A 15,555-nucleotide genomic window follows, 5' to 3' on the forward strand; every position below is an offset into this window, starting at 1 on the left:
GATATAATTATAAAGACTGTCCCAGAACGCTGTTTTCAAATCTAACTCTTTCTATTGGGGAGATATGTTTATAATAAACAATAAAAAGAGGTATGATCTGCTGAATAGGTCTTTTCATATAACCCGATTTATTTTGGGGAATACTTAATTCAGAGCTTTTCTTTCGGGGTGTCAGCACTTTCCCTTTTTGGAAATGAGTTGTACTAGACTGACCTCTATTATTTCTGGATTACATGCCAGTGATGGAAAGTGAATTGAGTGCTTTGAGGAGGGAAAAAAATCATTACCAGAAAGATGAATAGACTGATTTTGTACTGGGTTCCCAAAAGGAGGGGCTCTGGAAAGATCAGTGGTTTGATTTTTCTGGGATACATATCTTCTTGGATACTCTTCAGAGTTGTGATAAATTCCTCCAGCAGCAGGTGGGAGGTATGTTTATTGATAGCAGATTCTCTTTGGGCCCATTGGCTTCAAAGAGAGGCCTCTCTTTGCTATGTGACATTTAGATACAAAAATTGCATTGGTTCTCAGATTTCAGGCATTTGGAAAAGAGTCAACAGCCAGCCAAGTTTACAAATTTATTGCTTTGCCATAGCATGGAGAGATGTTTTTCAACAAATATGTATCATTTTCTACTATGTGCCACACCGTGCAATGTGCTGATGACACCTAATCTACTTATTTGATCCACTTAAAAGACCTATTTAATAGAGCTTTTGTTATTGGAAGAGAGAGCTGAATCTAGCAGGTAAACAGCCTACAATTCAGTGTGAGAAATACCAAACTGAGGACACATAGGGTACTAAGCTTATGTGCGTGTGTGCTTAGTCACTCAGTCGTGTCTGACTCTGCGACCCCTGGTGGACTATAGCCTACCAGGTTCTTCTGTCCCTGGGGATTCTCCAGGCAAGAATACTAGAATGGGTTGCCATGCCCTCCTCCAGGGGAATCTTCCCAACTCAGGGATCGAACCCAGGTCTCTGGCATTATAGATGGATTCTTTACCATTCTTTACCACCACAGAAACCCAAGAATACTGGAGTGGGTAGCCTATCCCTTCTCCAGGGGAAATTCTCAACCCAGGAATCAAATCAGGGTCTCCTGCATTGCAGGTAGATTCTTTACCAGCTGAGCTACCCAGGAAGCCCTAACTAATCTTACACTGGAGGAAATCAGGGAAGACTTCCTAAAAGAATCAACCTGGAATTGTGATCCCAGGAGAAACAGGACTTAATCAGTGGATGATGGAATGAGCAAAGTCCCAGGGGCTAGAGAGCATATGGCATATTTGAAAGCACTGAGAATATAAAGTTACATGCAGGGGTGAAGGAGAGAAGTGTTTTTGTTTTTGTGTTTTTTAGGGAATAAATGAAGAGGAAAGGGATGTGGCTTGAGGTTAAAGGGGTAAGCAAATGCAACATCATGGAAAGTCTAGTAAACCATGTTACAAAGTGTGACCTCTATCTTTATGGAAATAGTCATTGAATAATCTTTAGCAGGAAAGTGGCATGATTGAATTTGTTTCTGGAGGCCACTCTGGTTGCTATGTTGAAAACAGATTGAGAAAGACAAAGTCTGGAGATAGGAGATTAAAACTCCAAAGCAGGATCTATGTAGCTCTCCAAGAAAGAGACAATGGTCCTCTGAGATCACATACTGGCTGTGGAATGTACAAGAGGGCAGATTCAAGAAAATTCTAGAAGGTAGAATTGACAGGACATGATATGTGGATGGTGTAGGAAAGGAGAGGGGGGACTTTAGCCTGATACTGAGATTGCTCAAGTCTCTGGCTTGGACACTAGGTTGATAGTGAGGTCATCTATTGAAATGGGGGACCCAGAAGGAAGAGCAAAATTGAGTCTAAGATCTGGAATTCAGTTTGGGACATGTTGACTTGAGGTGTGTAGTGGACACTGGCAATGACCTAGTTGTGTCCCTGAGGCCTACTATTCAAGGACATGAATTTGAGCAAATTCTGTGAGATAGTGTAGGAAAGGAAAGCCTGACGTTCACGGGGTCACAAAGAGTCAGATATGACTTAGTGACTGAACAACAAGTTCCTGTATGTGAAGAAAGCATCTGCATCTCTCTGCCTGAGGTCATTCCTTGCTCACTAAAGTGAGTTTTGCTTTAGGGTACATGTAGTCAGCTACAAAGTTTCAGGGAGTTGATGTCCCAAGAGTGACCAACCACAGTGAGGTACAGGGACTGATGAATCACAGTCTCAGCTATCTTTCTCTTTTTGCCTCCACCTCACAGCTTTTGTGATCTCAGTTCCCCCATCAGAGATGGAACTTGGGCCCTCGGCAATGAAATTGCAGAGTTCTAACCACTGGACTGCAAGGAAATTTTTCTTGTCTTTCTACATACCATTTCTGAGGCATCTTCCATCCAGTGTTTAGAGGGTCTCATGAGACTAAGCCTCAGGTATCAACCACAATAGCTGTTCGTTGACACATCCTCTGCTGATTCTCTTTCTTTTCCTGTCTCATTTCTCATTCCCTTAGAAGGCCTCCAGAGATCACCTCCCCCCAAAATTAGCCATTTACACCCATACTGGAGTATCAGAGTCTAAAATGAAGCTGTTTTTGAAACAACCAAGTGGAGGTTTCAGAAGGCACATGGATATGAAGATTGGAAATTCAGGTGGAAACTTTGGGCTGGAAGATATTTAATATTTAGGAGTCATCAACATATGCCTTCTCATTGAGATAGTGGATGTAGATGATTTTTAATAGTCTGTAGAAGAAGTGGAAGGCCAATCATAAGTATTATTTAGGGGAAAGGCAAGGGAAGCACTGAACTCCAGGAAGAACATCCATAGAGGCTGAAGGAGAAGTGGGGAAGTGTAAAACCACACAAATCAAAGTAAGTAAAATTATCTTAGGACAGAGGAGTTATCAGAGATCTCTAAGAGAAGAAGGCAAAAAATAGTCACTGGATTTAGCTACAAAGAGGTAATTGGTGACCTTGGGAAACACAATTTCAATTGCGTTTGCCTTCAACGTGAAGGCAAAAACATCATAGATTAAGTCATGAATGAGAAGTGAGGAAAGGCTGGGCAGAGAACATAGACAATTCTTTCAATAAGTTAAGCAATGAAGGGAGAGAGACTAATAGAACAATAGCTGGAGAAATCTGCTGAGAAGAGGAGCAGGGTTTCCTGTAAAGCTCCTTCAAATTTCTGCCTAACTTCCTTTTCTGCCTCCCTGGATCTGTGACTTCATGCAGCTGAACCAGATAATCAGGAAAATATCAGTTCTTTGAAGTCAGCCCCTTGGCAATTTTCATTCCATCTGCATCCTTCATTCCCCCTTGCTGTGTACCACCACATATTCAGATTCCAAAGACTTAATGGATTCTTTTTTCATTCCTAGTTCCATTATTAATACTGTGTTATTATAGTGTTGTGTCAAATTTTTCTAGGATTAACCCTTCCAACTTGTGTGATACTCTTATAAACAGTAGACTGTTGCACAATAATCTGTTTGGCCTGAAAACAGTAGTGATTTTATTTATACTTTTATAAGAAATATAAAAATAAAAATTTCAAGCAAAATAGTAAATATATCATGTGGTAGAAAATAACATTTATAGGAATTTTTCCTTCAGTTTAGTTCAGTCACTTAGTCGTGTCTCTTTGCGACTCCATGAATTGCAGCACACCAGGCCTCCCTGTCCATCACCAACTTCCAGAGTTCACTCAAACTCACGTCCATCGAGTCAGTGATGCCATCCAGCCATCTCATCCTCTGTTGTTCCTTTCTCCTGGCCCCAATCCCTCCCAGCATCAGAGTTTTTTCCAATGAGTCAACTCTTCGCATGAGGTGGCCAAAATACTGGAGTTTCAGCTTTAGCATCATTCCTTCCAAAGAACACCCAGGACTGATCTCCTTTAGAATGAACTGGTTGGATCTCCTTGCAGTCCAAGGGACTCTCAAGAGTCTTCTCCAACACCACAGTTCAAAAGCATCAATTCTTCAGTGATCAGCTTTCTTCACAGTCCAACTCTCACATCCATATATGGCCACTGGAAAAACCATAGCCTTGACTAGATGGACCATTGTTGGCAAAGTAATTTTTCCTTAGCCTTCCTAAACTGGCAAGACAGCCACTCAAAGATTATGCTGCTGCTGCTGCTAAGTTGCTTCAGTCATGTCCAACTCTGTGTGACCCCATGGACAGCAGCTCACCAGGCTCTGCCATCCCTGGAATTCTCCAGGCTAGAGTATTGGAGTGGGTTGCCATTTCCTTCTCCAATGCATAAAAGTGAAAAGTGAAAGTGAAGTCACTCAGTTGTGTCTGACTTCGCAACCCCATGGACTGCAGCCTACCAGGATTCTCCGTCCATGGGATTTTCCACGCAAGAGTATTGGAGTGGGGTGCCACTGCCTTCTCCCAAAGATTATGAGGAAGCAATAAATAGCAAACATCAATGGAAGCAGCAGTTACCTATAGGCTCCCAGAGTGTACAGTCAATCTTTTTAAGATTTATTTTTATGTGGACCCTTCTTAAAGTTCTTATTGAATTTGTTCAATATTGCTTCTGTTTTACATTTTGGTTTTTTGGTTGCAAGGCATGTGGGATCTTAGCTTCCTGACTAGGCATTGAGCCCCACACTCCTTGCATTGGAAGGTGAAATCTTAGCCACTGAACTTCCAGGGAAGTTCCCAGTTGATCTTTATTAGTGAGTCTTCTCTGGACCAAGCCCAGATCTGGAAAGTTCCTCATTGGCACTATTCCTATAAGGCTTTAATTAGCACTATTCCACTCTATTATTAGGAAACATCACTACAAACAAAGCTAGTGGAGGTGATGGAATTCCAGTTGAGCTATTTCAAATCCTGAAAGATGATGCTGTGAAAGTGCTGCACTCAACATGCCAGCAAATTTGGAAAACTCAGCAGTGGCCACAGGACCAGAAAAGGTCAGTTTTCATTCCAATCCCAAAGAAAGGCAATGCCAAAGAATGCTCAAACTACCGCACAATTGCCCTCATTTCACACACTAGTAATGCTTAAAATTCTCCAAGGCAGGCTTCAGCAATACATGAACCGTGAACTTCCAGATGTTCAAGCTGGTTTTAGAAAAGGCAGAGGAATCAGAGATCAAATTGCCAACATCTGCTGGATCATAGAAAAAGCAAGAGAGTTCCAGAAAAACATCTATTTCTGCTTTATTGATTATGCCAAAGCTTTTGACTGTGTGGATCACAATAGACTGTGGAAAATCCTGAAAGAGATGGGAATACCAGACCACCTGACCTACCTCTTGAGAAATCAGAAAGCAACAGTTAGAACTGGACATGGAACAACAGACTGGTTCCAAATAGGAAAAGGAGTACGTCAAGGCTGTATATTGTCACCCTGCTTATTTAACTTATATGCAGAGTACATCTTGAGAAATGCTGGGCTGGAAGAAACACAAGCTGGAATCAAGATTGCTAGGAGAAATATCAATAACCTCAGATATGCAGATGACACCACCCTTATGGCAGAAAGTGAAGAGGAACTGAAAAGCCTCTTGATGAAAGTGAAAGAGAGTAAAAAAGTTGGCTTAAAGCTCAACATTCAGAAAACTAAGATCATGGTATCCAGTCCCATCACTTCATGGCAAATAGATGGGGAAAGAGTGGAAACAGTGTTAGACTTAATTTTTCTGGGCTCCAAAATCACTGCAGATGGTGAGCGCAGCCATGAAATTAAAAGATGCTTACTCCTTGGAAGGAAAGTTATGACCAACCTAGACAGCATATTGAAAAGCAGAGACATTACTTTGCCAACAAAGGTCCATGTAGTCAAGGCTATGGTTTTTCCAGTGGTCATGTATGGATCCGAGAGTTGGACTATAAAGAAAGCTGAGCACCAAAGAACTGATGCTTTTGAACTGTGGTGTTGGAGAAGACTCTTGAGAGTCCCTTGGACTGCAAGGAGATCCAACCAGTCCATCCTAAAGATCAGTCCTGGGTGTTCATTGGAAGGACTGATGTTGAAGCTGAAACTCCAATACTTTGGCCACCTGATGTGAAGAGCTGACTCATTGGAAAAGACCCTGATCCTGGGAAAGATTGAGGGCAGGAGAAGAAGGGATGACAGAGGATGAGATGGTTGGATTGGGTTTGGGTGGACTCTGGGAGTTGGTGATGGACAGGGTGGCCTGGCATGTTGAAGTTCATGGGGTTGCAAATGTCGGACACAACTGAGTGACTGAACTGATTCCACTCTGATATGGGAAGAAAGGAGAGAAAAGGAAGGCAAGCAGAAAGATGAGTATCATCAATGTGTACAAGGACCCTGGATCATGAGAAGGGAGCACAAGGTGGTGGCCAGTTCACAGAGGGGTCATAGCCCAGGATGTGGGGCTGACTTGTGTGGTAAGAACTGCTACCTGAAGACTGCTGATTGGCCCCAGCTGCTCCCAGCCTAAGGTAACTTCTTAAGCCATCATTCTCTAAGTGGAGAAGTCAAAGTCACTAATAACTCTGGGACGATTAGATTCCCAGATTGATTGGTAGATCAGCAAAGAACGTGAGGGAACAGGACACCATGCCAACAGGGAAGCAGGCAGCAGACCCTGGGAGTGTTGTAGGTCACCCTAAACACATTAGATGAACTGGGCAGCAAAAGGAATTTAAACACCTTCCTGGAAAGTCCCACCCTTTCCTGGTCACGTTAATGACTTATCATGTGAAAACGGTTCACACATCCTGAATATGCATTAAGCCTCTCTAAGCCGTTTATTGGGCTTCTCAGGTGGTGCACTGGTAAAGAATCCGCCTGCCAATGCAGATGTAGGAAATGCAGGTTTGATCCCTGGGTCAGGAAGATATCCTGGAGAAGAAATGGTAACCCACTCCAGTATTTCTGCCTGGAGAATTCTATGGACAGAGGAGCCTGGTGGGTTACAATCTCTGGGGTTACACAGTCAGATACAACTGAGCAACTTAGCACACACACAAACCTCCTACTAGACGCATTATAGCCATTATGTGATTTAATCTTACCCCCAGTTCAGTAGGCTCCTTTAGCACCTGTAATGAACAGAGAGAAAACTGAGGCCAGAGAAGTTTAGTTAGTTACCTAAGGTCACACAGCTGATGCACTTCAGAGTTGAGATTCAAATTCTAGACATTGATTCCAGAGCCTTTTCAACTAGGAAATCCTTTATGCAGCTTTCTCTTCAGGATCACTTCTTCTGTGGATGCATAATTCGAACCATCAGCCCATTTTGCTCTACAACAAGTGGCTTTTCCTAGAGCTATTTAAGTTGAAGTCTAGAAGAAATGTGTAAAATAAGTAGGCTATGAAAGAATAACCAGCAGGGGAAATATAAGAATGCCAGGTAGCTGTTTTGCTCTTTCCACGTCTTCAGGAAGATAGTTAACTTCCGACTGCTTAGGTGAGAAATGGGGAGAATATGTAATAATTTACCTCAACAAGTACTTGTTTAGTGTCTCCTCCAGGAACAAAGGTGACATGTGGTGTTTCATGCCATGTTTCAGGAAGGCCTGTTTGACTTGATTTTCCTCTCTTCTTTGGAGACAGGTGAAGTTGCCAAGCCACTGTGAGACAAGGAACTGGTGCTGGGATTGCTTTTTCAGATCTGACACTGCCCTGGAATCCTTACTTCCGCTGAGTCATCTTCATACTGGCACCTAAGGTGTGTTGTAACAATGAACCATAAAACTGTGTTACAGGGTGTGTCATGACCACCCACCAATGTCAACTTTGCTGGTGCATTCACATGGGAGGGAAATTACAATGTGTAGCCACCATGTTCCTGTAATGATGAGACTCTGGAATTATTATATACTCCCTGACTCTAAGAGAATCATGGAGAGGGTTAGGGTTGTCATGTTGAATAGGACAATATGGTCGCAATATCAAATCACCAGCCAAACCCTGCTGACTCTTGGTATAGAAGCAAAATTTAAATGCTAAAGTTATGAACTCTAGCTTGGAGATAGCTCTTGTAAGAACTCCCACATTTAAGTGTGTGTGTGCATTTTAACCTAAAACATTTTTAGTTTATATATTATTATGTAACTATTTTGATTTTTTGCTTTTGAGGTAAAGTTCTATGAATTTTAACACATGTATAGATTCCTGCAATTACCTCCATGACCAGGATATAGAACCATCCCATCATCCACCCTCCAAAAAAGACTCTCTCCTATCATCCCTCTATAGTCACTCACTTGCAGTCCCTGAAAACCATTTATCTTTCTTCTTTTTTACAGTTTGTCTCTGAGAAAGCCATATAAATGGAATCTTAAAGCATGGAACCTCTTGAGACAAGCTTTTTTCAGTAAGCACAATGCCTGGATGATTCATCCAACTTGTGTATGTATCAATACTTCCTTTCTATCTATTGCTGAGCAGTATTCCATGGTATGAATGAGTCATCATTATTAATCTCTTAAAATTCATTATATTTTTAATTGAAGTTTAATTCATGTACAATAAAATTAACCCCTTTACCTTAGTTTTTTTTTTTTAATGAAGAAATGAATCATGTGAACATCCTTACTCCATGAAAAGATAAGCTTTAAACTGGAAACAGATTTTTGGACATGCCATGTTTGTCTGACTTTCTCCAGTAGATGGTTTCTATATTTGGAGAATTGTTCAGTGCAGTTCTCTTTCCATCTGCTTGTACTCATGTTATTAACAAATGTTCACTTCTTTCAACTGATTTCATGTTGCCTCTCCAACATTCTCCATTGTCTCCATTCTTTAGTGTTTTTTTAACACATAATACCTGTACATTGCACAAAATACAAAATGGTACATACCAAGATAAATAAGTTACACCCACTCTCTAACTCCCAGTAAATCAGTTTCCTTTCCAGAGCTAACAGTATCCTCAATTTTTTTAAAAAGCATCATTAGAGGTATACTATGTATTTACACATACATACATATATCAATGTATTAAAAAGTATGTATATAGACATATATAAGTATACAACTATAGGTATGCACGTGTACTCAGTTGGTCAGCCGTGTCTGACTCTTTGCAACCCCATGGACTGCAGCCCACCAGGCTCCTCTGTCTGTGGAATTTTCCAGGCAAGAACACTGGAGCAGGTTGCCATTTCCTACTGCAAGGGATCTTCCCAACCCAGGGATTAAACCTGCATCTCTTGCATCCCCTGCATCAGCAGGCAGATTCCTTATCACTAGTGCTAGGAAGACCCACAAATATATATATTAATATATTTTAATATAAACTATAAATAGATGCATATAAAAATCAATGCATACATATGCATACATACACACATTTCCCCCACACACAAATGGTGGCATATTCTACCCAATGTTCTTTACTTTGCCTTATTCTCTTAGCTTCCCTTCTCTTGGAATTCCTTCCAGAAAAGTACACTTAAAGCAGTATAGTAAATCCATTTTATTGTATTGTTTGAGTGTATTATAATTTATTTAAGTATCGCATTACTGATGGTCCAGCAAGTTTCTAAACTTTGTTCACACAAAGAATACATTGTTTTATTTGTATCATTTCATTTCACACAAATGGAAGCATCTTTATAGGATAATTTCTTAGAATTGGAATTTTTGAGTCAAGGGATATATTCATTTCTGTTTTTGAAAGATTTGGCCAAATTATCATTCAGGACAGTCACATTAGTTTATATTATATTAGCAATGGATCACAGGTTTCTACATTTATTTAGTAACTAATTATTTTAACATGATTTCAGATATTAATGAATATTCAATGATAGGTATCAGAAAATTAGTGTTAATAGCTTCTCAATCTTTATTTTTATGACATTAACACTTTTGAAGAGTTTAAGCCAATTCAAAAACTGTCCTTCAATTTGGGACTTTATTTTTTTAAAAACAAAGAACCAATTGCAAATAACAAAGCAAAATACAAGGAAAACTTTCCAGATATAGACAAGAACAAGAAAAATAAAATAAAAAATGTACTTAGTAAGACTACCTATCATTTGCGGGGGTGGGGATAAGAGGAGAGAAATAAGTGAGGAAAATTAAGAGGAACAAACTTTCAGTTACAAAATAAATGAATCATGGGTATGAAATGTATAGTGTACGGAAATAGTCAATAACTATATAATATCTTGTATTGTGACAGATGGTAATTACTTATTGTAGTGACAATTTTGAAATGTATAGAGATACTGAATTACTGTGTCATGTACTAACAATGTTGTAGCTCCAGTTTATTTCAAAAACAAACTCATAGAAAAAGAGATCAGATTGTGGTTACCAGAGGAGGGAAGAGAAAGGAGGAATTGGATGAAAGTTACTCAAAAGGTACAAACTTCCAGTTATATGATAAGTAAGTGCTTATCTTATAATGTACAATTAACACTGTGATATAACATAAAACTAACTCTGGTAAGTTACATATACAAACTTATAAGAGTGTAAATCCTAAGAGTTCTCATCACAAATAAATTTTTTTTCGATTTTTTAAATTTTCTTTCTATATGAGATGATGCGTGTTCACTAAACTTACTGTGGTCGTAATTTCATGATGACTGTAAGTCAAATCATTATACTGTATGCCTTAAACTTATACAGTTATATCTCAATAAAACTAGGAAAAAAAGAAGGAATGCTTATCATATTTTGTTTGCTTGACTACTTACCATTTTTTGAGCACTTACTATATGGCAAATATTGAGTTAAGTATTTTGCCTAGGGGTAACAGTGAAAACAAGAGAGGTGAAAAACAAAGGAGAAAAGGAAAGATAAAAGCATCTGAATGCAGAGTTCCAAAGAATAGCAAGAAGAGATAAGAAAGCCTTCCTCACGGATCAATGCAAAGAAATAGAGGAAAACAACAGAATGGGAAAGACTAGAGATCTCTTCAAGAAAATTAGAGATACCAAGGGAACATTTTATGCAAAGATGGGCTCGATAAAGGTCAGAAACAGTATGGACCTAACAGAAGCAGAAGATATTAAGAAGACGTGGCAAGAACACACAGAAGAACTGTACAAAAAAGATCTTCATGACCCAGATAATCATGATGGTGTGATCACTCATCTAGAGCCAGATATCCTGGAAAGTGAAGTCAAGTGGGCCTTAGAAAGCATCACTACGAAGAAAGCTAGTGGAGGTGATGGAATTCCAGCTGAGCTATTTCAAATCCTGAAAGATGATGCAGCTGTCAAAGTGCTGCACTCAATATGCCAGCAAATTTGGAAAACTCAGCAGTGGCCACAGGACTGGAAAAGGTCAGTTTTCATTCCAATCCCAAAGAAAGGCAATGCCAAAGAATGCTCAAACTACCGCACAATTGCACTCATCTCACATGCTAGTAAAGTAATGCTCAAAATTCTCCAAGCCAGGCTTCAGCAATACATGAACCATGATCTTCCTGATGTTCAAGCTGGTTTTAGAAAAGGCTGAAGAACCAGAGATCAAATCACCAACATCTGCTGGATCATGGAAAAAGCAAGAGAGTTCCAGAAAAACATCTATTTCTGCTTTATTGACTAGACCAAAGCCTTTGACTGTGTGGATCACAATAGACTGTGGAAAATTTTGAAAGAGATGGGAATACCAGACCACCTAACCTGCCTCTTGAGAAATCTGTATGTAGGTCAGGAAGCAACAGTTAGAACTGGATACAGAACAACAGACTGGTTTCAGATAGGAAAAGGAGTGCATCAAGGCTGTATATTGTCACCCTGCTTATTTAACTTCTATGCAGAGTACATCATGAGAAACGCTGGACTGGAAGAAACAAACACAAGCTGGAATCAAAATTGCTGGGAGAAACATCAATAACCTCAGATATGCAGATGACACCACCCTTATGGCACAAAGTGAAGTGGAACTAAAAATCCTCTTGATGAAAGTGAAAGTGGAGAGTGAAAAAGTTGGCCTAAAGCTCAACATTCAGAAAACGAAGATCATGGCACCTGGTCCCATCACTTCATGGGAAAATAGATGGGGAAACAGTGGAAACAGTGTCAGGCTTTATTTTTTAGGGCCCCAAAATCACTGCAGATGGTGATTGAAGCCATGAAATTTTAGACGCTTACTCCTTGGAAGAAAAGTTATGACCAACTTAGATAGCATATTCAAAAGCAGAGACATTACTTTGTCGACTAAGGTCCGTCTAGTCAAGGCTATGGTTTTTCCTGTGATCATGTATGGATGTGAGAGTTGGACTGTGAAGAAGGCTGAGAACCAAAGAATTGATGCTTTTGAACTGTGGTGTTGGAGAAGACTCTTGAGAGTCCCTTGGACTACAAGGAGATCCAACCAGTCCATTCTGAAGGAGATCAGCCCTGGGATTTCTTTGGAAGGAATGATGCTAAAGCTGAAGCTCCAGTACTTTGGCCACCTCATGCGAAGAGTTGACTCATTGGAAAAGACTCTGATGCTGGGAGGGATTGGGGGCAGGAGGAGAAGGGGACGACAGAGGATGAGATGGCTGGATGGCATCACTGACTCGATGGATGAGTCTGAGTGAACTCCAGGAGTTGGTGATGGACAGGGAGGCCTGGTGTGCTGCAATTCATGCGGTTGCAGAGTCGGACATGACTGAGCGACTGAACTGAACTGAACAGTGAACAGTTATTGGATGCTGAATTTGTGCCAAGTGAAGTGCAAAATGTTTTATATGCATTTACCTCCTGTATTCCTCATAATACTCCTTCAGTATTCTCTATATAATGCGTGAGTAACCTGCAGTACAGAGAGGCAGAATTGTTTGCCTCTAGTCACAAAATTAGCTCTCTTCCTATTCCTTTCCTTCCCTTCTCTTCTTTTCAAGTTAAAAAAGTTCATATGCTCATTAAATCCAGAAGGGGTAAAGTAAAAGTGGAGTGCCTGTCGGCTTCCAGAGGTAACCTCTATTAACAACTGGGTGTGTTTATTTCCACACCATTTTCTATTAGAGCCAAGACTTAAATCCCATCTTTTCTGACTCCAAAGCCTTTATTCCTAATGAATATTCAATGCTGTCTTCCATAGGCAAATAGAAAATTATATAATTATATACATATGCTATAAAATGAAATGGCTCTTAAAACTCTTATCAGTTGGATTATTGTTGAAAAGCAGGAAAAGCTAAAACATACTAAGTACCATCTCTCTGATACAAAGAGCCTTTTTATCCACAGCATAAAGGAGACTAAATTAACTAATTAATTAAAACTAAAAGAGCTTTTGACAAATGACACCCTGCAAGTACCTTTTGTGAACTTGCTACTTAGCCAACTGTTGACTATAAAAATAGAAAAAATAAGGCCTGTGACCAAAGAGGAGGAACAAAAGCAGCTGAAATCAAAAGCAGTCCTGTTGTGCAATAGCTGATCTAGTTGAAGCTTTGCTGTAGAAAGAGCTTGGAGGCATTGGGTCCCACAAAACTCTTGCAGTTTCTAATACTAGATTACCTGTAGAATACTGACTGTGTGGTATCCCAGTGAGGTTATAATGGTGCTCAGGCATGTTCCACTCTACCTAAGGTCAAGAAGAACAGCAAAGTGTCTATAGTAATGGCACTGGGAAATAAAAACTCATTTCTTCGGGTCATAGAAGGATCCAATTTAAAAAATTACCTTTGCATTGGATGATGATGCAGAATGATGATGCCTCATTCTTCATAATCTGGGAAACTAGTCAGTGAGGAGAACCCAGCAGTTTCATTGAGTTAAGATTCTCTCTGCCTTCTACTTCCACCTAGCAAACACATTTCACTGGATCTTAGACTAAAGACCACTTTGTTAATTTTACCTCGAAAAATTTCATCTTTCCTTTTCTTGTATTGCTCTTATCCCATTTTGGTGTAAAGGTAGTTATACCTTCATAAAATAAAGTTCATGGCTTTCCTTCTCTTCCTTTTTCTGCTTGTAATTGTAAATCTCTTAAACTTTGGATTATCATTTCTTTAAAGGTTTTTTTAAATGCACCATAAAATTTTCTGTACCTTTTCTTTTTGTGAGTGAAAAAAGGAGTGTTGGAAGAGTCCTGAGTACTTTCCATTTCTTTATTGGGTATTGGTTCATCTTTTTTTTTTTTTGCAACTTTGTTAACTTTTGTGTTCTAGAAAAAAATACACTTTAACTTTTCAGTTTATTGGTAAAAAATTCTTTATACTATTCATCCATAATTTTAAAAGTCTCTGATATTTCTCTAGTTATGTCCCTTTCTTTACTCACATCTCTTTCTCTCATATTTTCATTCTCTGTGAGTTTCTGTGTCAATATTTAAAGAAACCTATTTTTATAGGCTTTTCAAAGAATCAGCTTTGGGTGTTTAAGAGTTTTTGTTTGCTTCCTCTTTGGGGGGTTTATCTATTTTCAAACTTGTTGAGTTGAATATTGAATGCTTAGTTGACTTGTTTTTAATACTTTTATGTAAATACATTTTCATAATTCCACTTTAGCCACAGGCTGGCAACAAACGATTTCCTGGGTTTGAATCTCTGCTGTCACTAGTATATTGGACAAGCTATTTCACTGAAGCTCTGTGCTTCAGTTTCCCCTTCTTGTTGTTCAAATCAATTATTCATTATCCTTATTAATGTTTTAAATGCTTGATCCATCATTATCTGAGAGAGATGTCTTAAATTCTCCCAGTTTGGGGATTAACATATTTCAAGGTTGTTTTTTGGGGGGTTAAGGGGGCAATACATACAAGTACATGATGATTCTATCCTCCTGGTAGATAATTGCTTATCTTAGTATCATATCCCTCTTTTTGCATTAAATTATATTTTTGCAAATATTAATATTCTTATACCAAATTTGTTTTGTTTAGAGTAGATGTTGACAGATTTTTATTTTTCTGTATCTTCATTTTCAAAGAAACCAAGCTAGTGAATGGCAAAACCAGTTTTATTCCTAGACCTAGTCCTGTGTTCTTTTCCCCTGGCCATGACACATCCTAGGTCTACCTTCTTTCATGAATCAGCTGTCACTCATCACTGTGAGGCCTCTCCCAAAACCTCAGCCTATAGTGACTGCTTCCTCCTCTGAATGCTCAATGCCAGCAGTACTTATTCAGTCCTGAAAATGTTCTCTTCTAGTGCTGTATGTGCATCTATCCTGGAAGTTCCTTAAAAGCTAGAATAGGGTTTTGTTTTTTTTGGCTACGGTGGGTCTTCATCACTGCATGCAGGCTTTCTCTAGTTGTGGCAAGTGGGGCTATTCTCTAGTTGTAGTGCTCAGGCTTCTCACTGGGGTGGCTTCCCTTGTTGTGGAGCACAGGCCCTAGGGTGTGTGGCTCAGTAGTTATGGTGCGTGGGTTCAGTAGCTATGGCTTTCGGACTTAGTGACTTCATGGTATGTGGGATCTTCTGAGACCAGGGATCAAACTGATGTCCCCTGCATTGAAAGGTGGATTCTTAACCACTGAACCAACAGGGAAGTTCCTAGAATAGGGTTGTTAATCAAGTTTTAGAAACAGAGAACTGATTGAAATTAAAAAGTGCTAACTTGGGGTTTGTTAGGACTGCAGGTGAAGAAGGCAATGGCACCCCACTCCAGTCTCTTGCCTGGAAAATCCCATGGATGGAGGAGCCTTGTAGGCTGCAGTCCATGG

At 39.6% G+C, this 15,555-nt stretch overlaps 1 protein-coding gene across 9 annotated transcripts in view; it reads right to left on the reverse strand.

Annotated features, from left to right (window-relative positions):
* LOC138434017 (uncharacterized) overlaps positions 1–15,555 on the reverse strand; it is a 118,706-nt gene that overhangs the window by 35,419 nt on the left and 67,732 nt on the right. For 4 of the 9 annotated variants that reach the window (XR_011254611.1, XR_011254608.1, XR_011254606.1 and 1 more), the window contains 3 exons: positions 8,482–8,761; positions 7,432–7,655; positions 7,081–7,195 (listed from right to left, as the gene is read on the reverse strand). The gene's annotated coding sequence lies outside the window, so the exon portion shown is untranslated. Of the gene's footprint in view, positions 1–3,487; positions 4,031–7,080; positions 7,275–7,431; positions 7,656–8,481; positions 8,762–15,555 lie in introns of those variants that run through there. The other 5 variants (XR_011254605.1, XR_011254607.1, XR_011254604.1 and 2 more) reach the window with 3 other exon arrangements.

Source organism: Ovis canadensis, chromosome 2 (assembly GCF_042477335.2).
Source record: "Ovis canadensis isolate MfBH-ARS-UI-01 breed Bighorn chromosome 2, ARS-UI_OviCan_v2, whole genome shotgun sequence".
NCBI lineage: Eukaryota > Metazoa > Chordata > Mammalia > Artiodactyla > Bovidae > Ovis > Ovis canadensis.